The 24,578-nt window shown below is 37.9% G+C and overlaps 1 protein-coding gene across 9 annotated transcripts in view; it reads right to left on the reverse strand.

The window, feature by feature from the left end:
• Positions 1-20,760, reverse strand: part of FILIP1 (filamin A interacting protein 1) — a 102,855-nt gene extending 82,095 nt beyond the window's left edge. For 4 of the 9 annotated variants that reach the window (XR_010997072.1, XM_068183863.1, XM_068183864.1 and 1 more), the window contains exon 1: positions 20,247-20,759. The gene's annotated coding sequence lies outside the window, so the exon portion shown is untranslated. Of the gene's footprint in view, positions 1-7,806; positions 7,946-15,591; positions 15,610-20,246 lie in introns of those variants that run through there. The other 5 variants (XM_068183857.1, XM_068183858.1, XM_068183860.1 and 2 more) reach the window with 4 other exon arrangements.
• Between the last annotated feature and the right edge of the window lie 3,818 nt (positions 20,761-24,578).

The following is a 24,578-nucleotide window of genomic DNA, read 5'->3' on the forward strand; positions in this document are numbered from 1 at the left end:
TGATTTGCCTCAGCAGTCCACATAACACATATACATCAAAACAGCCATGTTTCCTCCTTAAACTGCTACTTTTGTCTCAAGCAAAATTAGTTCTTGATTTGAACAAAAGCTGTCCACATGCTTTGAACTCTTTCAGAAACAAATTGGTCATGAGTAAATGAAGACTGATCAAATTTTATAAGACTGATATTCTGAAATATTTTCTCTTACAGGGGAAAAATGTCCATGCTAATTTTAAGAAAAAAAAATTGATCCATATTCAAAAGAAAAAATATATACTCTCTGACACTAGATTCTGGATTTACACAACATTAATTCTGAGAAATTCTGATACAATCCTCATGGGCCACATTATTTTGGTCATGTTTGTATGTCAGAAACAAGACATACCTTCAACCAGGGAATCTCCAGCACTGTAGGTTTTAAGTCCCTGTTGTGACTGGTCAAAGTATAGTAGAGCCTCTGTAAGGACTGAGTTGTAAGCTCTTCTGTAAGGACTGCTAGTTTCTGTGCTCCTCTGAAATATTAGTAAGAAACAGTGTAAGGATGGTCAGAAAATATATGATACTAACTCTAGGTTTAGAGCCCTGGACAACAATTTCATGTGCTTCCTTTTTTATGTTTGTTTTCATTTCCTGTGGAAGGCAAATCTGTTCTCAAGGATCTCTCAGTTTTCAGATGATTTCTGTGCATCATGGCAGCCAGAGAGCATTTGCTTTGGCTTTCCTTGTTCATCCACAGCTCAGGGATCTGAGCTCTGCAGGGCTCTGGCACTGACTGCCTTCCATCTTGGCTGTGTCTGGGAAGAGAGCCAGAAAGGTGAGTGATGCTGACGTCTTTCAAACCCATAGAGTTCTAGTAGAAAACTAGTCCATGCTCCTATTATAGTCTGGAACCTGGTCTCTTTTGCTGATTATTGTTGCTTTACATGGGCTTTGAAGCAGTCTCCACCAACAAACAGAACGGGATGGTTCTTCACACACTCAAGAGCAGAACTACAGAACTCCTTCTCCAAGAATGCAGAAGTTACAAGACTTGGGAGGAGACATTCTAGGCAAAAATACTCACTTATGATTGCTACCCAGATAAACCACATCAGGTTAGGGCAATCTCTTGAAGTGAAAATAGCTGGAGACAGAGTGCTCGGGGGAAGTTTCAAATCCATGCCATGCACTTGCTTTCCTCTGCTGGCAGTTTTCAGCTGCTGGTTTGAGTGTTGGTTGGCTTGTTTGCTTGCCCGGAGTGGAGCACAAATGCAATCCCCAGCTGCCACTAATTATGCTGCAAAGTTCCTTGCAGCTGATTGAATTTCAGGGGTTCGCACAGAGAAGCCTTGAACCTAATTTTGGGAAAACCAGTGGTGGCTTACTACTAATTCAGTAAACTTCCCTCTCTTCATCTGATTGCTTATGACAAGACATGGAAGTAAAACTGAAGGACTTGATGCTTAGCTATTTTAAATTACTGTGGCTTGGCTGGTACCCTTGAAAGCAGGCTTCTTTGTCCCACTGTAGTTCTGACATGAAAAACATACTGTTATCTCGGCAAGGATGGTTTATTGAACTGTTTTGTTCAAATACAAAGGACTTCTATTTTTAGAAGCAAACCTGTAGTTCATACCCTACAACAACAAAAGCCAACTGTATCCTGAGCTGAGGTACACAAAAAATTATAATACCTCCTGGCAGGTATCTGGAGCTGACTTATGTTAGTCTTAAACCACAAAAATTTATTGCCATTTCTAAGCGGTTCAAATGTGAAAGCTATTCTTGCAAAACAGTTACTAATGGGCCTGCAAATAAGAACAGAGCAGCAGGGAACTGCAAAACCTTATCTCAAAAGTACTTGCCTCACCCTTAAATGAAATCCAAAAGCAACTCTTCCCATGGACTGAAAAGAAGGGCAGAGCACGTTGCTTGTTGCTGAGCATGTGAACAAATTGCATGCCATAGCTCAGATGTCACAGCACTTTTTCAATAACACTTTTAAGCTTTCGCTAATGCCTCAAGCACCTAAAATTAAAGGTGAAATATCTTGGATGGGAAGGATCTTAATCTTACGTATATTTAGATATTTATATTTATCAATGTAACAGTTGTTCCTCAGAAACTGTTCTGTTGAATTAGTGCTGGAGCTGCAAATTTTTAAACAATCTGTATCCAAATTTTTGTAAAGCCAAAAAGACTATTTAAGATAAAAGTACTGGAAACACAAATCATGTTTTCAGAGTTACAATTTAAAAGTGTATTAAGTTGCTTCTTAATTGCAGAACAATCTTATATCTGAAATCATTAGCAATGTTCACAGTGCATGTCACAACTAAAATTCCATTTAAGCATATTTTTAAAATTATCTCTTCTTTCACTTAGCTATTTTGTTCAAGAAACCCTTTCTCATGGATGGGTTGGTAAACTATGCATCACTCAAAGCTCTGTAAAGAATGCAGCCTCTGCTCTGCTTTATGTCAGATCATTTCATCAGCTCTTGGAGAAGGATTTGAAAGGCATGTTGGCAGATAAAAGTCTCTTGGTTTGCTCTAAAACCGTGATTTTCAAATTTTAACAAAACATGCATTGAACACAGGGCATTGAAAACTTATGGAAGAAAATGGGTAGTCATTTTTACTTCATGCTATCATTTCAGGATGGAGTTGCCTCTGAGGTTCTGCTTCACTTACAGGAGTGAGTAACCCTTGGGGCTCTAAGGCACCACCACAGTCCTTTCACAGGAGAGGAAGGCCAGGGAATTCATCTAGTCAAGTCCTCACGAGCTGCAAATTCCAATGCTCTACTTTTGCATGCAGACGTGTAGAAGGCCTTGCAAGGCCTGGTATCACCACAAATATAAGCATTGTGTGCTCTATTCTGCTGAAGACAGGGGCTCAGAGTGGTTCTTTGAGTTTCTGGTTGGTTGGTTGGCTGTTTACAGTTTAGTTGTTGATGTATCAAGATTTTTTTTTTTTTTTTTTTTTTTTCTTTTTCTGATGGAGCTTAGAATTGCCTGTAGGAGTTTTTTGTGTTACTCATTGAACTGCTGTTCAATAAAGAACAGTCCTCCAAAACCACATATGGTTAAAATTAACTTTTTTTATTGGCATATTTTTTCTTGCTTACATGTTGCCTTTTGAAAAGGAGATAGTCTTGTGAAATCATGTGCCCAGTTGTGCTTGTAGCTCTAAGCACTGTTTGTCCATAAGGAACTAAGAAGACCCAATGAGGTGTTATTAGCTCCAACTCATCTGACTGAAGTATCATCTGCTGTGCTCATTAATGAAGGTAGTTCAGGTGGAAACACTGATCCCTGAGCTTTATTAAAATTGCCTGTGTTGTTTTTAACTCATCTAATGAAAAGGGAAGAGGAAAGTAGATAGTAAAAAAAGATGCATACAGAGGATATATACTAAAGTAATGCCTAAGTAACTAACTCAAAAAATCAGTTTAAATATGTGTCACAAAATTTCTTCCAATGCTAGAATCTTCCAGTGTTAGACATTCAAAATATGCTTGGAAAACCGACTCTCTAGCTATAAGCTTAGAGAAGTCTGATTCAATAATAATAAAGTATAGCTTTATAATGTTTTATGTGATTGTTCAGATGATCCCAGGCACTTGGTGTACTCAGATGAGTGTGACATGAGGATTACATCTAAACTAGGAGATTAAGCAATGCCAGGGCTTGGTCAAAATTTTGGCATGGACTAACCAGGTGTCTTCCTAGAATGGTTCAGGAGTTAGCCCTGCCTGGGGATTAGCCTAGCCAGAGTTTGGCACCCTGAACATAGTCAACCTGTTCTGAAGTTTATGTTTAGTAATGTAGGAGTGACCAGCCAATGACTGAGGGTGAGAGAACCAGCACTGGCATTCTTTTGTGTCACCCACATATTTTTAACTGCGTGTATTTCTGTGTGGCTTTCCAATTGTGAGAAGTGGAAACAGATTTTTGCTTTACAGAATTGCAGCAGAACTGCAAAGCCCTGGCTTTGGAAAGGAGGGCAAGCAAGTGAGGTACACTGAGACAGATGGCACGGTCAGATGGAATGAATTCCTGGGGGGGAGAGCAGCAGGGAGAAGAGGAACAGCAAGCACAGTAAAAGTATGGAAACAGCAGCTGCCGTAGCTGTTTCTACAAGAGCAAAGCAGGTTGAGCAAATTGCCTTAGGAGCCTGCCCTGTGCCCAAATCCAAAGGGAAGAACTAAGAAGACAGCTTGGCAGGGAAGTGTGGTACCTTGCAGATGGGTGAAGCTGGAAAGTTGCAGCTATTAGAGAGGGATTGGAGATTGAACACTTCCAAAGCTCACAGCTGGAAGATGAGCTGAGGTAGATGCTGGGACACAGAGAAATGTCCAACTTGTTTGTCAGGCAATAGTGAATGCCAGACAGGGCACTGGCACAAATCTCACACCACGTAAAGACACGAACTGAGATAATTCTGATTACAAATATGAATCAGCTGAAGATTGAGATAAATTCCTAATAAAAGCATATTTACACTGGCAAAGTGTCAGTGTGATCGTTGATTATTCTCTGCCTTCCCAAAGGCAACAATTCCATCTCACAGCAATGGTGATGGCCAATATTTATTGCTGGCAAAGAAATCCTGGCAGACAAGGTACAAAGGTATCACAAAATGGCTTGTCACCATGCTATTCCTCAACAGTGACTCTCCCTAGCAGCAAGAGCAATCATGCTATCCACACATCTTTTGCCACCATGACAAAGGCTTTGCTAAGGAAGTATTGTTGAAACAGAAAAAGCAAGAACTTTCATCTCATTTTGTTTTGAGTTGTAAGCTGAACCACCAGATGAAGGAGCAACTGTGGGAAGAGTGTTACTCAGCCCAGTAACTGTGAGGTGGAAGTGTTCTCTGGAAATGGCATGTGCCTAGGTCACCTGCAACAGGTGAGATAGCAGGAGCTGGGACAGCTTTCAGCATGCATGGGCTATTCTGAGAAGTTAGTTACCAATCTCTACCAGGTATCTTTTCACAAGATATCCTTGGTGAAATGCTTTGTTCCGTGGCTCTTAGTCCAGTATAATTTTCACAGGAATGGCAAAAGTCAATTTGCTGCCACAGAGCAGTTTCCTGGCTGAATTTCAGTAGATCACTCTGGAACACAGAGACGTTAAAGCTCTTCAGCAAAATGGTTATGGGATTGTTTTCACATGGGCAAACAAGAATTTTCTCTCAACTAATTCTTGGAAATGCTCAAAGCATTCTAGCTGAAACTTCCAAAAACAATTCAGACTCAGCCAGACATCCAGCCTGAACAACTGAAGTTTGGCAAAGCTGTAAAGAACTGGGCTTCATATAAGACTAGATTTTTAATGAAAAGTGTCATGCAAACTTAGATAGGGCTTTGTTATCATCTTGCTCTGCAGTATGTGTTCTCTAACATTTCATTTGTAAATCAATTGTCATGACTGTTATAGTGTTTTGATATAGCATTTCATATCTGCTCACATTTATACTTTAAATTTTTTACCTATTGTGAATTACCAGTTGACGAGATATATTTTACCAATAGTAAAGCAAACCTTCAAACTAAGAGAAATCCATCAAATACCACCATTAACAGAGTTTCAAGTTATTTTCTAGGTAAGAGAAATCTGTCAGATGCATAAAAGTATCTCATGGAACAGCTTGATTTTTACCAGTTTTTTCTTGACTTTAAGGAAGGACTTGCAAAGAAAATTTAAGAGAAAGATAGTGAAGAGACTCAAAATGTACCTAATGTTGATAAGACTGTTTATCAACAAATCCATTGCCTCCCTTCTGTGTTCTAAAAGAAGTATTTTTAAAGAAGCTAAAAATAAAACCAGAGGTTTTATTAAATAAATTAATATATTTTTGTTTGTAGTCAAAACATCAGAAGGGGTGTCTGTTTTGATTTTCACTATCTTATTCTGAGTGGATTTTGTGGCTTCTTAGAGAATACGTGAAAAAAGGACATGATCATGATCTGTGAACTGAAATACACAGCACATTCTCAGACATGCTCTAAGAAATTTCTAAATATTCCTTATTATTATTTCAGCCAAACTTGCTAAGTTTTTTTTTCTGTATTTGATCTGCAAATGATGCCTATTTTGGCAGCACTCAAAAAATATGTAAAAATAATATAACGTCTGCAATTTGTGTTTTCCTGCCTGCAGTGCTCTATGACAGCATTTTTAAGATGAAGCAGTCTGACACTGCCAGACTTTTGTGCAATGTCCTTGGGAACTTTGACCTATTAACTACAGCAGATTTTTAGTGCAAGCTGTTTCAGGCAGGCTCGTTTCCATAAAGAAAGTGTTTTGATTAGAGGGGTCACACAGATGAAATGCCACTTATCAGAGTTAGAAACCAGATGATTCCACTGACCTTGCAGGACAGAATTGAGAAGTTTTGCCTTCCTTGAGAAACCTGTGGAAGGGGAGTTGCACCAAAGAAGAGAAAATGAATCCAGTACAACACAACAGTGCCTATATTAGCTATTTATTGAACTGTCAAAGACTACATAATCTAATATTATCACCTGACACAGGAAACTGTGGTACACTGCTTTCTTCATAGTATAGTGACACTGTATTATTTATTTGTATTGGCAGGTATGTGTTACACTGGTGGCTTTGTGCTTGCTTAGTTTCTTTCTCTGCAGAGAAATGGGAATATGAGGGTAATACCAATATTCTCCAGCTATAAATCGGGTCCCATGGGCCCTAGAGAAGGGCTAGGACACCGTCACACTACCTGCAAAGGCTCGAGGATGTGCTTTTCTCAGCCAGCCCCTGGTGTTACACCTGTGCAACCATCCTGCTGCTTGCCTCTTGTGGATTCCCACCACAGGGGATGGGGAAGCAGAGCAGTCTGATTAGAGCCTGCAGCTGAAATTATGCTGGGCAATTTCTTCTAGTAAACAGTTTGCCTAAAAGAATGGGTTTGAGAATCCTGAAGCAGATTTGGGTCAAATTCAGCATGAAGTTAAAAAGAAACAAGAAATGAAAATGGAATATATAAACTGCAGAAACAGTTCCTTTTCCTATTTCTGATATTTTTTCCCCACACTAAGATCACAAGAAGTCAGAAGTACTATGGGAGAGAAGTAGAACAATTTTAAGAAACTTATTTCTCTACCTTCTTTTACCAAAAGTCCCAATTTTCTGTCAAAGCCCAGTAGTGTCTTAAATTCATAAAATACAGAAACTGTTTTTCAAATTGTCTGCAGGATTCAAAAATGGGTATTTGAACAAAAATGTGTGAATTCTGGGTGACAGGGAGTCAACCAACTCTATGACTTTGCATGTAGCTTTGGGTCTTCCCAAGTGCTAGCTCTAGCTCCAGGGAATATTTAAAGATTTCACACAAAGTTGACTTTTTTCCTGCAAAGTGAAACAGTCAAAGTATTTTCCTGGGAGATGTTTTAATGTCTATACTGTAGTAAAAAGGTACTGTAACCTTTTCCTTTCTGGATTGTTTTGGTGGGTTTTTTTCATGGTTCCAAATTCCCACTTGTCTTCCTGGTGTTTAAATTTTGATAGATGAGACCCATAATAAAAGCAGTATTTTGAAGTCTAGTAAACTATTAAATCTAATCAAAAACTAATGGATCTCACTGCAAATCCTAAAAAAATAACCCCAAAAAAAACTCCCAGAAAATATAGCAAAACATTCATTTGTTTTTCTTTTTTTTTAACTCTGTCATCAATCAAAAAGGTACAGATATATTATAATTAATTTTCCTGAGAATTTCTCTGGAGGATTAACTGAGCAATGCCTCTTTCTCACTTTTCTTTGTCTCTCTTTCTTACTTGTTGACTGCTTACCTGTCCTCCAGCTTCTTCTTTCTATCAGATTCAGATGTTCAAGGACAGAACTGGGAGCACTGTAAATGTTCTTGTTTTCTCTCAGTGAGGAAAACAGTCCTGCATTTGTGAATATTTCCTTTTGTGGGTGGATCACCACAGTATTGCTGAGTGCTTCATTATGATATGAAAACTCCTATGGACCAAGAAATCAAAGCCTGTTTGCTAGGGAATTATACATTAAGATGGGTAAAATAACTTTTATGTTGGCTATGGTAACAAATATAATTAAAACAAAAATATAAGGTGACAGCTAATGTAAAATATCAGTTGACATACTGCAGAGCTATATATGCAAAATTATTTTTATTCCCAGGCTCAGGTGCCTATTTTCTTAGGATGTGGGAGAAGAAATGAAGGGAAAGAAGAGGAGCTGTTGCTGCACCATTCACAGATGAGACATGAGTGATGTGCTCCCCAGCACACGACCTGCCTGCAGCCCTGCGGCTGCTGCTCCATTACATGTGACCTGTGAATCTCTGCACACTTGCAGAGTTGCACTGTGATGCAGGAAAAGCCAAAGGAAGGCAGCGTTTTCAGGAAGCCTTGAGACAGAGTTGATGTTGGGGTGAACTGAAATGTTATCTGTCAGCTGTAGCTGTCAGCAAAAATATTAAAGGAATAGCAGCTGCATCATGCCACAAGCAGGGGAGTGGAGCAGCCGTAGCTCCAAAATAGATTTCAGAGTCAGACAAGGGTTTTCTTTTCATGAACTCCAGTAATAGTCAAGGACCATTTATTTTCTAAGCTGCTTTGAGCCAGTTGATAATGCTACTGCTTTTAAAATGTTTCAAACAAATGTTTGAGATGCAAGTAAAGAAGAGCAATTTAGAATAGGATGTATTGAAAGGCATGTTACTAAACCTTTATAGTGTATTTTTCCTACTAATTGCTTTCTGCTTCTGTGGGTTTAAATTTGCCCTCACCATTTTATTCTGTAAGTTCTGATAGAGCACTAAAACTGATATGACAATAAAAAATCATAACAATGTTTCTCAGCTGGAAGAAAAATTCTTGGCTTAATATAGCTTCTGTAGCATTTATTCTTCCTTTTCAGATCATTTAATTAAGATACTAAGTTATCCTGGAGGTATTTATTAAAGAATAGCATCTTACAATCTTTTTGGATAGTCATTAAAGGAAATAATATTAAGCAGTGGTCTCTTTAGGATCTTGAATTCCAAGATAAATGTAATAAACTTTGTGGCAGTGTGTTATTGTTTACTGCTTGGAAAAACTTAGGCAACAGCAGAATATTGCTCTGATTCTTGAGCTGCTGCTAATGAAGTACAACCAGACAGGGTACAGTTGTTATGAGTCAGGAAATGTGGATGTTCCTGGACAGAGGCCAGGAGGGCTTAGACACACAGAGATGAGATGTATATGCATCCTTTGGAGGAAATACACTAGGTTGTTTTGAAGCATCTCAAGCTGTCTGATCCAAGAAGCACCCAAATGACCACCCAGAAAAGAGGTTATTGCTTCTCAGTTTCTCAGGGACCCTTGTTTTTATATCAGGAAAGCAACAATGAAGTAAGCTGTCCAGGGGAGCTTAGAGATCAGCTATTAGGTTCAGCTATGAGACAGTAGGCTCAAAATCTTGAAGGCTTAACTTTGTTCTTTCACTGTGAAAAGAAGAAAAACCAATCCCACAAAACCCCCCACCAATCCCATACTCCTAAATTTAAAAAATACCGAACAACCCAACAACAGCAACAGCAAGAAAACACCAACCAACCAACTAACCAAAAAAAGCCTCCTGATGTGCTACAATTTGTTGTGAGAATTTAAACAAACTTTTTTAACTCATACTCTGCCATAGTATGGTGTGAGTTTTTTGTGAGAGAATGGGTGTTACCTCTGTACACATGGGGAGAATCTCCACTCTCTACAATGACAAAGCATTTGCTGAAATGCTGTTACATCTCAGTAGAGGGTACAAATGCATCTCCCTTTCCTTCTTTAGAGTATTCTTAATGTTGTCACTGTGGGTCACTATTTTTAAAGTGAAATGAACTAGGATCTTTTAAAAGAAACTACTGGTTTCTCTTCCTTTCCACACATCTTTCTTCCATCTGAATATAACTGCCCCAGAAGACTGATTTTTTCATTCTTTTGGTAGGTGACTATTCCTTATCTTCCTGCAACCCCTCCCTGTGTCATCCCTCAAAAGGGGACTTCAGCTTTCACTCCTCTCCCAGCAGAGCAGGACATGCACCTTTCTGTGCTGGTAAACCCAGGATGCTGGTGGCTGCACCTGGACTTCTACATTTCACGCCTTTTTTTTCAAGGGAACCCTCACAATAAAGACCTGAGCTCCCTTTCATGAAATCCAAGGAAGGGTCATTTATTACCCCATTCTCTCCTCAATCTGAGAGGCTCACAGCTAAACTAAGAAATTATTTCCAGACCTCCTGCTTTGATCTGGGCTAGTTTTGAGGCCATCTGTGCAGTTGTCACTGCTGTTACACCATGGCAGGGCAGAGTGTGGCAGACCCACGCTGCCCTCAGCCATGGCCTCTTCTGAGCAGTGGCACATCCATAAGGGTGAGACCCTGCCCTACTCCCAAACTCACTGTCCCTTGTGTCCGCTGGCATTGCCGACCACACAAATTCAAAATCTCAAGAAAATCTTCCATAGTTGTTTTTCAGGACATTTTAAAGCATCATGGCACCAGATCACCTAGAGATCAGAGACTTCAACTTCCTTGAAGACATCACAATTGTATTTTCTTCTAATTTTCTCTGGTTTTAATGAAAGCTGAGTACCATGTTATAGCAACTTAATTCATTGGTAAGTCCTTATCAAAAATCCCAGTTGGCAAGAGTCACTTGATCTGCCACCATTGCTTTAACAAAGCAGGCACAACTGGAGACACTGGTTACCTGCTCATCTTGCAAGAGATAGGCAGCACCACAGGACATTTCTGTTTTCCAGGTGCTCCCACTTCCTCCCTCCCCACAGCACCATAGTGGCTCCAGAGCTTCCAAACACCAGCTAATTTGGGCAGTCACATTTGGGCCACCCCTTCCCTCAAAGGTTCTTTTTCCTTCAGGATTATTTTTTTTCCCCAGCAGTCTTCTCCTTGTACTAGAGAGCTTGTCCTGAGCACTCCCAAAATATCAACAAGCTCACAATCTGACAGCACCCTCTTTGCCCTGTGAATTACTTCTGGTACAACTGAACCTGAAGGAATGGTTTTGGTTTTCCTGAAATATCTTAGTATTGACATTAGTTTGGTTTCTGTTCTGGTATGGTTTTGTTCTTGAAGCTTCCTGGTCACATCCCTGGTCCTCCTCCTTCCTTACTTTGCTGTGCTTTACCAGTATGGCTGATTTATTATGACCTACAACTAAGGGCACAGCTAAGCTTCCCTCCAGGGAGCTCCTCTAAAAATACATATTCTTGTCATGCAGACTAATTCAACTTCTATTCCTACTTCTCCCTGCAGAATCTGGTTTCTAAGGAGGGCTATTTAAGTCTTCTTATTCAAAGCTGTTGACATGATGTTCAATACTGCAACATCTCAGAGTGTCAAAGTCACTACTATGTTTATTCTTGTAACATTCCAGGTTGTTATTAAAAGTGGAAAAATAACTTGCTGAGAGTCACACAGGGAGTCACTGATGTGAAAGTCAGCAATTTAACCAGCATTTTTCCTCCCTGGTATGACAACTATCACCTCACATTTTAAGGTAACATTGTTTTAAATAACAAAATTCAAACATGACATGAATATTTTGGAGAGGGAACCTGAATTTAGCAAAGTGTTTCTGGTGAATAAGGAAGCTATGAGATGGGCTGCCACCCTTACAGCCTTGTAGTTCAATCACACTCTTGCAGTGTGATTTAGGCTTTGTTTACACAGCTAGTGCTGGTGGTAAGTAAACTAACCCTACTTGTGTGCAATTATGCTTGCCTTATTTCTAGACACTCACTGCTGTCCTGGAGGGGTTTTTGGAGCGGATACCAACAGCCTGTAGAATTGTTGCCATTCTACCAATTCCTTAACAAACTGTTACAAACTGTTGTGTTACGATGAGCGTATTCGCTGAACGCTTCTGTAGATAATTCGGTTTGTTTCTGTTTGTTTTCCTAGGCTTCTTTTGTGCTAAGAAAAGGAGAAACTCATTACACTGTCTAGAGCTCTCACATATTTCTCTAGCACTCCATTAGTTCTCATGGACCTGGAGTGATAAAGGTTGTGTGGCTGATGGTGATACAGAACAGGGGCTAGAAACTTGTATCACTGCAGGGAGTTTGTTTTCTTGGAATGAGGCAGCCATGTCACTGTCACAGAAAGGGCTCTGAACAGTTCCTCCTGGGCCCCCAAGTACCACAACAGTACAATCCTGTTGTGTAAGTTCTGTAAATTTTCATTTGCAAATAGATGGAATTCTGTACTAAATAAACTTATATTGAACCCCCTCTCTGGTTCTAATAAAAAGCTGTTCCAAAATAATTTGGTGTTTTAGAACATGTTCTCTGAAAGCAAAGGAAAATCACTTTAGGTTTTTTTTTTCTCCAACCTACTAGCTACTTTTGAAACCTCTGCCCATATGGATACAAGGCAGGGTAGTTAAAGATATTTACCTGGTAATTCATAGTTAAAAGATTTAGAGTTTAGCTTTAAAACACTCAACTTCCTGGCCTCCTGCTAAAGCACTTCCTGTCTGACCTAGACTGTTCTAGTGTCTTTCAAACATGAACTCCTTCCTAAATCTTACTACATTTCTCGTTAACTTAACCCTACTGAAGCTTACAGCAGCTTTTTAAATTAAAAAGTCTGCAAGGGTGTATTATGAGTGCGTGTGTACCAGCTCCTCCTGTTCCTCTCTGCAGCCAATGCTGAGTTTGCTCTAGACAAGTACAATGGGATCTGTACACCACAAGCTATGAGAATTCCCTCTTTTTTTCCCTCCATATGTACAGACGATGACAATATTCTAGTTGAAGTTCCAGTTTTAGGAACATTATTTATCTACAGAGAAGATTATATGTCTTCAGTGGTTATTCTTATTAGGTATAAAAAAATCCTATATGGAAAGACTGACTGCCACATCTCTTTGAGTGTCACAAGCCCTCTGCTTTGTCCTTGTTTCTTGCTACAATCGTCACTAACAGGTAAATTTAGATGCTTCCACAAGTTGGGCTTTTTTAAACTAGCCTAAGCTAGTTTCAGGTTAACCAGAACTCCATCTAGGAATCCTGTTTGCCATATGTGCATCATGCTCTGCTCCTGATTAGGATACAATTGGAAAGGGATGTTCAGTGAGAAAAGGAAACTTAGTCATGGAAACAGTGTCCAGACTTTCCTTCCTCAAAAGCAGCATCTCTGTTATCTGTCCTTATATATTTTCTTATTACTTACAGTCTTAATGCTAGCCTTGCAGCTTATTGGACTACCTGGACAGAATAGACTTAACATTTTTCAGAACTGTTTTTTTCAGAAAGATGGTACCTCAAAAGTGACTAAATCTAAATGTTTGCTTTTCAAACAGAATGTAGCAGGCAGAATGAATAGGGTATGCACTATGAAAGCTGGAGTAAACTAAGAGAAAATATTACATACAAGATTTTTTGTCCTTGTCATTGCTATTTTAGGACATTAACACATCAAACACAATAAAATCAAACAAAAACAAACAAAAAACCACTACAGGTGGGTTTTTTGCAATTTTGAAAGTGCCAAAGATGTGTGATTTGTTACTATCAAGCCATCTTTTATTCAGTGTGTTATGTATTTTGATATACTGATTATAATTTCTTGCAAAATATTTCATAGCCAGCCATGTCCCAAACTTTCTGATCCAAAGATCACAAAGATGAGAGACCTTAGAATATTTATAAATTAAAAATACTCAAGATACATGAAAATAATCAAAGCCCTAAGCAACCTGATCAGAGTCTGGAGATAGTTACACTTTAAGTGAGACTGGATGACTTCTGCCAGTTCTTCCCACCCAAATTATGGTTCTGTAAATAAGTGGCAGAGGATATGCTACTATGACCCTGCCTTTTACTATTTGCACTCTGATGCCTTTTGTGCCTCGGATTCCAGCCTCTGTCTCGTGCCACTTGAAGCAACAGTAGTTCCCACAGGCAACTGCCTCAGAACACGAGGCTCCCCTGGCTCTCAGGAGCCCTGCTGCCATGTGTGTCCCTCTGTGCGCAGGGACATCTTGTTCTGCGCTATGTTTGATGTGCTTGAGGACATCCAGCACGGCATCATTCCCTTCTTGCCATCTCCTGCTCAGAGTCAAGAACTGGAATGTACAGTTTCCTCTAAAGAATTTTATCAGACTGAGGAACTGAAATCCTTATCTGTTGGAAAAAAATTGCAGGTTTCTTTTCATTACAGAAGTCCTTGTTGAAAAATAAAAGGAGAAATAACACACTATAGAAGAACTACTGTAGCCTTTACCTTAGAAGTTAGGTCCAAGAGGCTTTGCAATTACAGAGGGTGAGACAAGTGAGATTTTTGGGATAAGTATGAATGACAGACACAGGAATAGAATAACTTCAGCATGAGGAATATATGCTTAATTAATATTTAGCCAGCCCAACACTAAACTAGTCATCATTAACCACATGTTCTTTTCCACTCTTTTGTTTATGTCCTGGCTTATGTCTTTTAAAGGGTTAATTTCTGAACAATCTGGATTATATATTTTAAAAGTAAGAATGTTCTTTGGGACACATAACTAGATAGTGTGAGATTTTATGAATATCCTTTCTACTGTGTTCACCAATTTGAACTTGAGGATAAATTGGGTATGTTTTTTTCAGTGTATATTTGTTGTCACAGTAACTGCAGTTTTCCCAATAAATGGAAATTGCATCGTTTCCTTAGCATTCAGGTTATTGCACTGAAATAGCACCATGAACTCACCATTACTTCTCCCTTCCTGTTGTCAAGTTAGATCTCATTTAGTTGCAGGAGCAGGCACTAAAACAGGTTAGTTTAGATTTGTGTGCATTAGAAAGCTGAAGCAAGTCTGCTTAGCTGCATTACATCCTATGACTCATGCCTGTGTGGGAAAGACCTTATTTTCACAGAGATCTCTTAGATAAACAAGGCAAGTTGGCAGCAATTCGATTACACTGATGCAAGCAGTCTCTGCTTTCTGTTGCATTCATTTGGTTTATATTTTCTGAAAAACACAAGCAGGCTGATAAACTCTAGTGAGAATTATTCTACCAAGGACACATGAGCTTTCATTTTCAATTACTTTTTTTTATAATAGGAACAGCCTTAAACCCAATTTCTGAAAAAACCCTATTCTGTTACTGCAATGAAATCCATTTTTTTATCAGTTGGGTTTTTTTAAAGTTTGTTAGCAAAGCTGTAGCTCTTGCTGTCGACAACCATAATACACTAGTCATATACCTCCCTCCCACAAACATACAAGCCTCTAAATACTGTGGATTTCAGAGAGAAAATGGATTTAGATTCCAAAATATCATTTTTACATATGCGCCGGAACAGATTTTTGAACAGCATAAATCGCAAAACATTACACTCTTTGTTACCATTTCCCCAAAAAGGAAAAGTGAAAAAATTAACCATTACTGTATTACAGAGCTCCAAAAGTGTGTAAATCAAACTGGACAAGTTTAGTGCAAATTCATCGAGGTTTCTGCTTGCTTTGAAACCCCACCAGTTTATAGCTGAATTACTTTGGCCACATCTTAGATAATTAAGATTTTAATTGTCATTTTATCAGCTTTGAAATGGAACTCACTTGGACAAAGTGTAGCAGTCATTCGGATTCACACCCCCCTTTGCCTCTGTCAGCACACAGCAACCAGCCGGGTTGTCCATTTAAGGGAAAAAGTACAAGCTCCAGCCCATTTCCCCGTGCTTTGGATGTGTTTGTCCCACTCCTTCAGCAAAGCATTTTGTTGTGCCAAAAAGCATTTCCTTCCTTGCAAAAGTCATGCGCACATGCACACATATACTCCCATTTCTGATGAAGGTTGAATTAAGGTTTTAACTGTAGTTTCTCTGTATTTCTGAGTGTGTAAAACATTACGAAGGATGTCACAATCTATGCAATCTTACAGATCACCTTTACAGCCACGATTTGCATGCTTTATTTGTGGAAAAGGTTTAGAGAGATAGTCCAGACAAAGCAGAATGAGAATCACAGGGCCAAGCCAACCTGAATTAAAAAAAAAAAAAAAAGCACAGCTATCCCAACCTAGGAAGACTTTCTATTTGCACTTATATTAGTACTTATTTTACTATGATGCTGAGAATAAAAAATAATATAGAAAATACAGATTATCTGCAGAAATAAGAGGAGTAGGTGCAGAGACCCCCCAAAAAAGGGAAAATCTAATCAAGTGTCTTGAAATGCAGGGTTTTCACAAATACATGAGGCATCACACATTTTCAAAACAATCAGAGACCCTCCCTGTCTCTCCTGAACAGAACACCAGCACAATTGTTTCTGCCCTTCACCTGAAAGCATTACTGCAGGACCATGTTACACGTTCTAGTCTCACTAGCTTGGTACAAAAACTGGCTACTAAGTAGAAAAAGAAAGGTTAAAAAAATCTTAATATTTTATGAATTTATTGTTTTCTCCGTTATCTGATATACTCCAAAATGAAGAAAAGCCTGTTGTCCCCAAATAATTACCAATATTCTGTATGAAATTAGGAAACAACTTTCAGTAGAAAACAATAAGAAAAAGGAAAACAAAAAAGGCTAAAAATGATAACTACCGCAAGCTGAAAAGTTTAGACATTTGAGCTTCTTGTAAAGAAGTATTTAAACATTTCTATACAATAGAATATCCTTATTTTATCTTTCTTTCAGTTCTTATCCTAGGTTTTATATAATAAACATTTTTTGTGAAATAGGAAGTATGAATAGATGGAGTTCCTTCTCATTTGTAATGTTATTTCATCTGGCTTCTTCACAAATATTCACTTTATTTCTCCAGTCATCATTTTAGATACGTAGAAGGACAAAACCCCTGCCCAAAATGCAATCAGTACATTTAAATAACAGTGCAACCTGCAATGACAGACCTTGAGAAAGGAGGAAACAAGAAATTGGAAGAAAGTAAAATGTCTCTTAGAAAAACAAAAAAAAAATTGGAGAGGAATAGAGATAATCCATTCTCTTAAATTCTCTTGAGGGGACTGGAAATGTATCAGCTAATTTCTGAATATTAAAACCTAATCTTATATGGAAATGTCACTCTGAATTCAGTGGCATAAACCTGACCTTTGGCTGGCACAGCTCTGAGGCACATTCTTAATTTCTGCCTGGGGGTACCTGAACTGAGTTAGATAAGATTACCAAAAGCCTTAAATTAAGCATTTGTGGAAAGTCTGCCAGCAGAAAAATCCTGTATCGGGAGGAGTTTCACTGATACACCTCTATCAGTAAGAAGCTTTTATTATGGAAATGGCTATAGTGGTGAAATTATAACCCAGAGGAGCAAAACAGGGCATACCAGCAAAACAGAGATTTCCTAATATTCTAATGCTTAGTCCACAGGCTGCTTCCAGGAAGCACATCCGTTTTTTCAGGACTCCTACTTTGGCTGACAATGTTCTATTAATATGAATGTTTAGTCTTTCCATTTGTGTCAGGTGTGACAGTGAGTGGCACTATCTGACACCTCAGATGTCATGAGGTGTCATCAAGCTCACTAAAATCAGTAGCATAAAGGATGTACCACTAAACACCAGAGCCAAAGGTCAATCGTCTACTGCATATGAGCAGGAAGAGCTCGGGAAAATCAAGGCATATGTAAGCAGGGACAGAACAGTGCTGAGCTTTGAAAATGGATTTCAAGTCTTTGAATTTGGTGGTAAAAACAATCAGATCCTCTATAGAGAGACTGAAAGACTGAGGTGATGAAAACACTCAGTTAAGATGGTGACTTTAGCTGGGGCTAGATCAGCTAAAATTATAACAAAATTAATATAATAATGAAAAATTAATGATACACAATAACCATAACTATGAAAATATTATAATAAAAAAAACCCACCAACATAGTGTGGAAGTGAATTCAGATTGGAAGGAGTCTTTAGCACCATGAAAGGCACCATCCATTCCACAGTTATGTAAATAGAAACAAAATCAAAATTATGCATGAGGGAGAAAATAAATGGGTATGCTATCTCCACTTGTCTTCCACAAAAATCACTATGTGTATTGCCAAAACATAAGTTATTTTTTTTTATTTGATATAAAATTGACCTTGGTTTCACTGTAGTCATTAGAAGAATTGGCTATATTTCAAATATGAAACCATCTGTTGAATAGCCACATTATATATACACCACAGATTTGATTGGAAAATCCCAGAGCCTCTTTGTGGACACCTGTTGAAAAGAGTAATTTTAGCCTCCTCCTCCATTTTGAAGTGGAAAGGAAGACAGATGTATGTAAAACCACATCTCCATGTGTTAGAGTTTGAAGTTGCTATTAGACTGTTCAAATGTCACTTCATTAGACAGTTATCAGGCTAATAATTTGCCTTTTGATTTTAAAAACTTGGCTAAAAGTAAATTGTGCAAAAAAAGGGAAGTTGTATAACCACACATTACACTGACCAACAACTAAACCAAAAAAGGAGTCAATATTACCATAGCATTTTCCCAGATTTTGCCATCCCTGCATTTTCAGAAGGTCAAATTTTTAATTTCTCCACAGTTTAATTTGCCAGATATTTCATTGAAGAGAAGAAGCAGTAATTTTCATTCTAATGTCAAGATGACAAAGACTGTACAAATCATATTGTCTCAGATTTATTTCTCACTGCGTAGCCTTCTTATGAAAAAATAACTTTCTGAGGATATGTCCTTATTAAAAAGTAATTCCAAAGTTTCCTTTTGAGATTTAGATTTGGGATACCATACTGCTTTAGTAATTCCACAATAATGATTATCACATTAAATGATAGTTGCCAAAAAGTGTTTCTGTTTAGTGCTTTAGTGTGCCCCTTACTGTGAAATAAAATGTACACTGCGTAACTTTTTACTTTTAAGAATTTTCTTCCATCCTAATACTTAAATTATTTTATCATTTCACAGGCAGTTACATTCTCAGTCACCAAGTACAAGTTGCTTCAGAGTATTTTAATTCCATCCAATCCATCCACAGCTAAGATGTGGTATTGATGTCATTTATGTAGTATGCAGGGATGCAACTAGAATTATTTAGCTAAAGCAAGACTTTCTCATCTCCCTGAGGCAGTCCCAGAGTCCACAGACTAAGTGTCAAACACCACAGACAGTCAGCACAGACTCAGTTCATTCCTCCTTTAGGACAAATATTTTTCATCTGAGACAATTCTACATAAATCTGTGAGCAGGGTTTTAGCACGGGGTAAGTGCATTCTTTAAATCTCTGCCTTCATAACTGAATTCATATTGCATATGAACTTACAATCAGTATGTCTCTTAAAAATTCATGCATACTAGATTTTTTTTGTTTGCGGAAAACAGCTTTAAAAGAGGTGGCAGGGAGGAGTGGAATTCATTCTCCAATTGATCAAACAGCTTTTGTCAGTTAAGACAAAGTAAATCACTCTAAGCAATTCCTGCCCCTAAATTACACAACCACTATGGGGTCATGGGATATGCATTTCCAACAACAAACAGGCTTCCATCCTGCTGCCAGGGTAAAACATCTGAGAACTGGCTGCTCATTTATTTTGCTGATAGAAAAACACAGTTTAACAACAATGACCCAGCTCAAGCACACTTAGGTACAATGAACATAAGGTCAGTCCTTAGGACGGCTGCATTATGCTGTTAATCAAAGCAGCAGAGATTAATATTCATTCTATGTAAATAAGCACAAGAGAAAGAACCAAGAGTGGTTGTCACAGAGGTAGTATAAAAGGCACCAGGTGTGTCCTAAAAGTTAGCAAGGAAACAAAAAGTACAAATGTGCCAGGCCACAAACTATTTGGTTAATTCTGTAACTTAATGGCTGTTTCCTTTTATTTATCACACAGATTGTCACTGGTTTTAATAGCTGCTAGTCTATCACTGGTCAGAGACGATATGTATTCTATTATTAAATGTTGATTTGTCTTCTGTCTGCATGTAAGCAGATATAAAACAAGATACACATCATAATCTCTGCACATTTTTTCATATTACTACTAGCTAGTTCACTATGTTCTCAGAACTGCAAAAATTCTTTAAGCAATGCATTTCTATCATGAAAACATAAAAAATCCCTCTAGAACTGTTATCCTAGCTTTCATCTATTAACATTTCCAAATCATTCAGAAGATTGTTCAAAGAGAGAAACAGACAATAGACATTAGAAAAGATTTTTTTTTGTAAAAAAAGACACTAGAAATAAAGGTTCTTGTAAATAAAAACCAAAACAATGGAATGGTTAATTCAGTCTTACCTGTCAGCAACACGGACCTAGGAATATATCCTTTACACTGCAAGATCACAGTAGCCTGTCCCACAGCACTACCACAGGAGTAGAATGATCCAGCTCAGGAGTGCACAAAGATAGAAATTTTCCCACTTTTCTAGGTCTACCAGCAGTTGAAGTAATGAAGGAAACAAGGTAGAGAACAGAAGACCAGAGCTCTTTCTCGCAGAAGTCCCAGGCAGGAGAAGTAGGAGGTATACTCTGTCTGTGTCTCACCCAGACTTTTGTTTAAAAGTTTTTTCAACTGTTGCTAGGTGGTGTTAGGCTTTGGCAGTTTAGTTCTCAGATTGTATTTCCCCTCTTCTGGTCTCTTCACACAGTGTTACAGCAATGACTTTGTTGAGCTCAGCTCGCTTGCGCTATATTTAACCAGTGTTCTCAGCAAGTCAAGCCTGTCAACAGCTGAGAAGTTTGGAGCAGGCTTTGCTGAGTTCCTCAGCTGCTGAATTATCAGTGGATGTTGCACTGCACAGCACAGCTACTACATTGACTGAAAGATTGTGGGGAAACTGTCAAATCCTTTTAAGGGCTTCCAGTGACTTCACAGGAGTAATTACTATTTAAAGCACTAAGTACAAGATGTGTATTTAGGCATATATTTTAGACTGCTAGAGAAAGAATACTTGTGTTCACTGCAGATGAGTTCAATTATTTATACAGTGAGAATTTTCCTAGGACAAGTAGGAAGTTTATAATTTGAAAGGTATGCACTTCACTTGAGGAAAAATTACACGTGGGAAGAACTTTTTGCAGCATAATTTCTTACAGAGTTTAAATATACTAAGATGACATGGAGAAATTAATGAAGGCTTAGGGTGGAAAGTTTTCACTGTGATATTTATTCCAAAGACAACCTTTTTCTCCCAGACCAAGAGCTTCCTGCAGTTATTCCTACACTGTCTCTCACTGAAGAAAAGGAATGCCACACAAATCACAATTGGTTTGACAGAAATATTCAGAACACATTACTCCAGGTCTGTATGCATTCTGATGTATCCACACTTGCTTCTGGATCTAATTACTATTCCTAATTCTAAACCATAAGTCTCTTAATCAACAGACCAGCAGTAACACTGGACAGATTTCAGCCCACAAACTGTCATGATAACAAGACTCAAAAGATGTTGCAGATCTCAGACTCTAGAACAAGGTTCTACCATCTCATGGCAGAACAGCTTCTGTAAATATCTCTGGCAAGGAATCTTCCCTATCCCAACAACTCTGTTCTCATCTGAGCAGTACTTCAGAGTTAAATGCAGAAAGAGCCTCCTTTGGAAAGCTTTTCTCTGATGATGATTTTTGGTATTGATCTAGGGCTAGATGAAGAAGCAGGGAAGAAAGAAGACAGGAAAGAAAAAAAGTAAAATTATGCAAAAAAATTTGCTTGCTGATATTTATAAATGAGGACACACCAATCTCGCAGAGCAAAAAAATATTTGAGCGGGTCATACCAGTACCCTGCAGTGATGCTGGGTCTCTGTGCAAGCAGTAGGATGGGGAGTGAAAAGGTATCACACTGTGGCAATTTCAACATGCAGGAACATAACTGGCCACAAGGATATGAGATATCAGAGGGTGAGTACAAGCCCTTACGGGAAGCAGCTGTGGGATTAGCTGTAGCCTGGCGCTCTAACACTGTCTCTGGAATGACTTCTGCTTGATCTGTGTCATTATCTAAACAATCAAGGAACAATGAAAAAATACTTTCATTCCCAAGTTGCTCATAAAGAGAAAATGAAGTAAATATTAGGTATTATGTCAAGTTACTGATATTTAGACATTGATGACACATTTATGAAAGCCCCAAACACTTCCATCATGTCAAATATATTTTGTTTTGGAGACCAAGTAATAATCACTAATTTCCATTTGCATTTCAATATTTGTCTCGGACAGAATAGTTAAAATGTATAAAAAATAGGAAAACTTCTGTTTTTCAAAAACAGTTATTTGGAAGATTATTTTAGAGACATATAATATATTGGCATAGTTTGCTGGTATATGCTTCCACTTTGAACTGAGATACAAATATCCACATTCTAAAATGAATCTCTAACTTAGTTCCCTCATAAAATTGAGATGCTCCAACCAGACGAATAACTTTTTGACTATTCTGGCTTTAACTTCTTGCTCAAAGTGCAATATTAACAGCAATTTATTCATTCAAGTATAATAAATCAGGCAAACAAAACAATTAACTTGGCTTATAGATCTCAGAAAAAAACAAGCAGTTTTCAGCATTTCTCTGCCATCAGTTACTGGCACATTCACTGAGTGGAAAACAATACAACTTCTTAGGAGGCTTTCTCTGCTGCCAGCCCTGGTGGGTGAGTTTCAATAGTGACCTGCCGGTGCGAGTCTGCTTATTCCTGTACACTTGCAAACTCACTCCCCAGGTGTGCACCACAGATATAATCCTCTAGCACCATGGGAATTTCAGAAAAAAAATGTAGACAAAATAGAATAGATTAGGTTTTGCAAGTGAGTCAGAGAAAATATAAAGACTGTATGGGAAAGGGTGTAATTAATCAGAAATACTGGGAGTGTAAAGTTTTTAACTTTGTGCAGGATGAAAATGGTTCTCATCTAAGTTTTTCCCCTACTGAATGATGGAAAAAATAATTATAAATAGACAGATTGTGGAGGGTGGGAAATAAAAGGAAAAACAAAACCATGAAAGAGACGTTTTAGTTTGGCATCCTATGTAAGGTCCTAATGAGAATAAAGAGAATCATCCAAAGTGTTAGTGACATGCTCCAACTACATCTAAAAAGCAACTTTCTTATAATTTCTGATAATTATGTTACCTCTTAGTCAAGCAACCAAGATAATGGAGTCCAGAGTAAATAATTCTAAGAAAAATTGTAATGGAAGACAAATATCTCAGTATTATTTAAATCAAACCACCAAAGGCCACAGCAATGCAAAAAAAGGGAGCAAAAAGTGGCACTAGAGACAGAAGAGGAGCAGCAGCATGATTTGTTGCTGTTTTCAAAGGTAATGCTAATCACAAATACAAAGGAGAGCCTGTCACTATTCACACAATCATATTTCTTTGTACTTACATTGCTAGAAAATGAAAGAAAAATTTTTATTATATGAGCTGTTCTAGAGAAATTCCAGGCTTGAGGCAGAAATTACTGGCAGAAAATCTATGGTTTTTATAGAGAAGATCAAAACAGATGTCTTCTTCTGACCTTACTGGTTTCTCTTGACCTTAAAATGTATGCCTGTAAATAAATTTTTTCTGGAACATATACAATAGTATTACTATGTAATTTTTATCTCAGCCATCCATCACTTTGATGTACAAGTATATCTCATTCTCTTAGTCATAGAGGCATTCAGAGATACAGCCTATTACCTTTGTCCTTTTGAAATATTTTACATCAGCCTTAACTGGGCCAATATACTGGAAACAAATCTATGTGAATAGACTTAGAGTTTCTTAACTGTATGGCCTGAAGAGCTCTAATATATGTATAATTCTGTGTGGGCAACCACTGTGAGTTCTTCATTAAGCTGCTCCTTAAAATGCATTGAAGTATGTAATCAATATTTTAGTTTCTAACAAACTGGTTTTTTTATTTGCTTGAAAGGTAGTGCACCACAGTTTTGTGATAACCTGCTTTCATACTTACTGCTCACTTCCATAAATCTCTTATTTTACACTATGCTACTGCTTTTAGTTTTGTTTCGGCTTTACAGTATAACGTGTTTCCTTACAGTTTTTTGGAAGGAAGGGTGTTGAATCATGTTTTGATTAATAAGAGCTTGGCTACACCCCCTTAAATCTGTATTTTGGGAGGGATAGGTATTGATTTTTTTTAGTTTTCCAGATATTGTCACCTTATAAAAGGCGGCACTGCCTTTTAGATGTTAGGTCTGCTATATTTTCATCTCAGCACCTGCTTTTTTATAACCAAGGAAAGAAACATATTTCTGCATTTAGTTCATAGATTCAGTTTAGTTGTCTATTTTATAATCCTGCCAAAAAGATCCCCACCACAATCACAAAGCTTCAGGAACACTGGAATGTTATAGTATTTTCTGTAATAGTTTTGCATGCTTTATTGGTGAAATTAAACCAGGGTGTCTTTCATTTCAATTCTTCATATGCTGTCTTGATCTATATATTGTATTCAAGAAACATTTTTTGCTTTTTTTTAAAGTTGCAATTTTAAGGAGAGAAACATATTAAAAGGCAGGACCATTTCAGTTATTTTATATTTATTTTTCCATTGTACAAAGAAAAATATTGACATCCCATAGGTGTCTTCAAATGAAGTGAGGTGCAGA

The sequence above is a fragment of the Anomalospiza imberbis genome, chromosome 3 (genome assembly GCF_031753505.1).
Source record: "Anomalospiza imberbis isolate Cuckoo-Finch-1a 21T00152 chromosome 3, ASM3175350v1, whole genome shotgun sequence".
NCBI classification, from domain to species: domain Eukaryota; kingdom Metazoa; phylum Chordata; class Aves; order Passeriformes; family Viduidae; genus Anomalospiza; species Anomalospiza imberbis.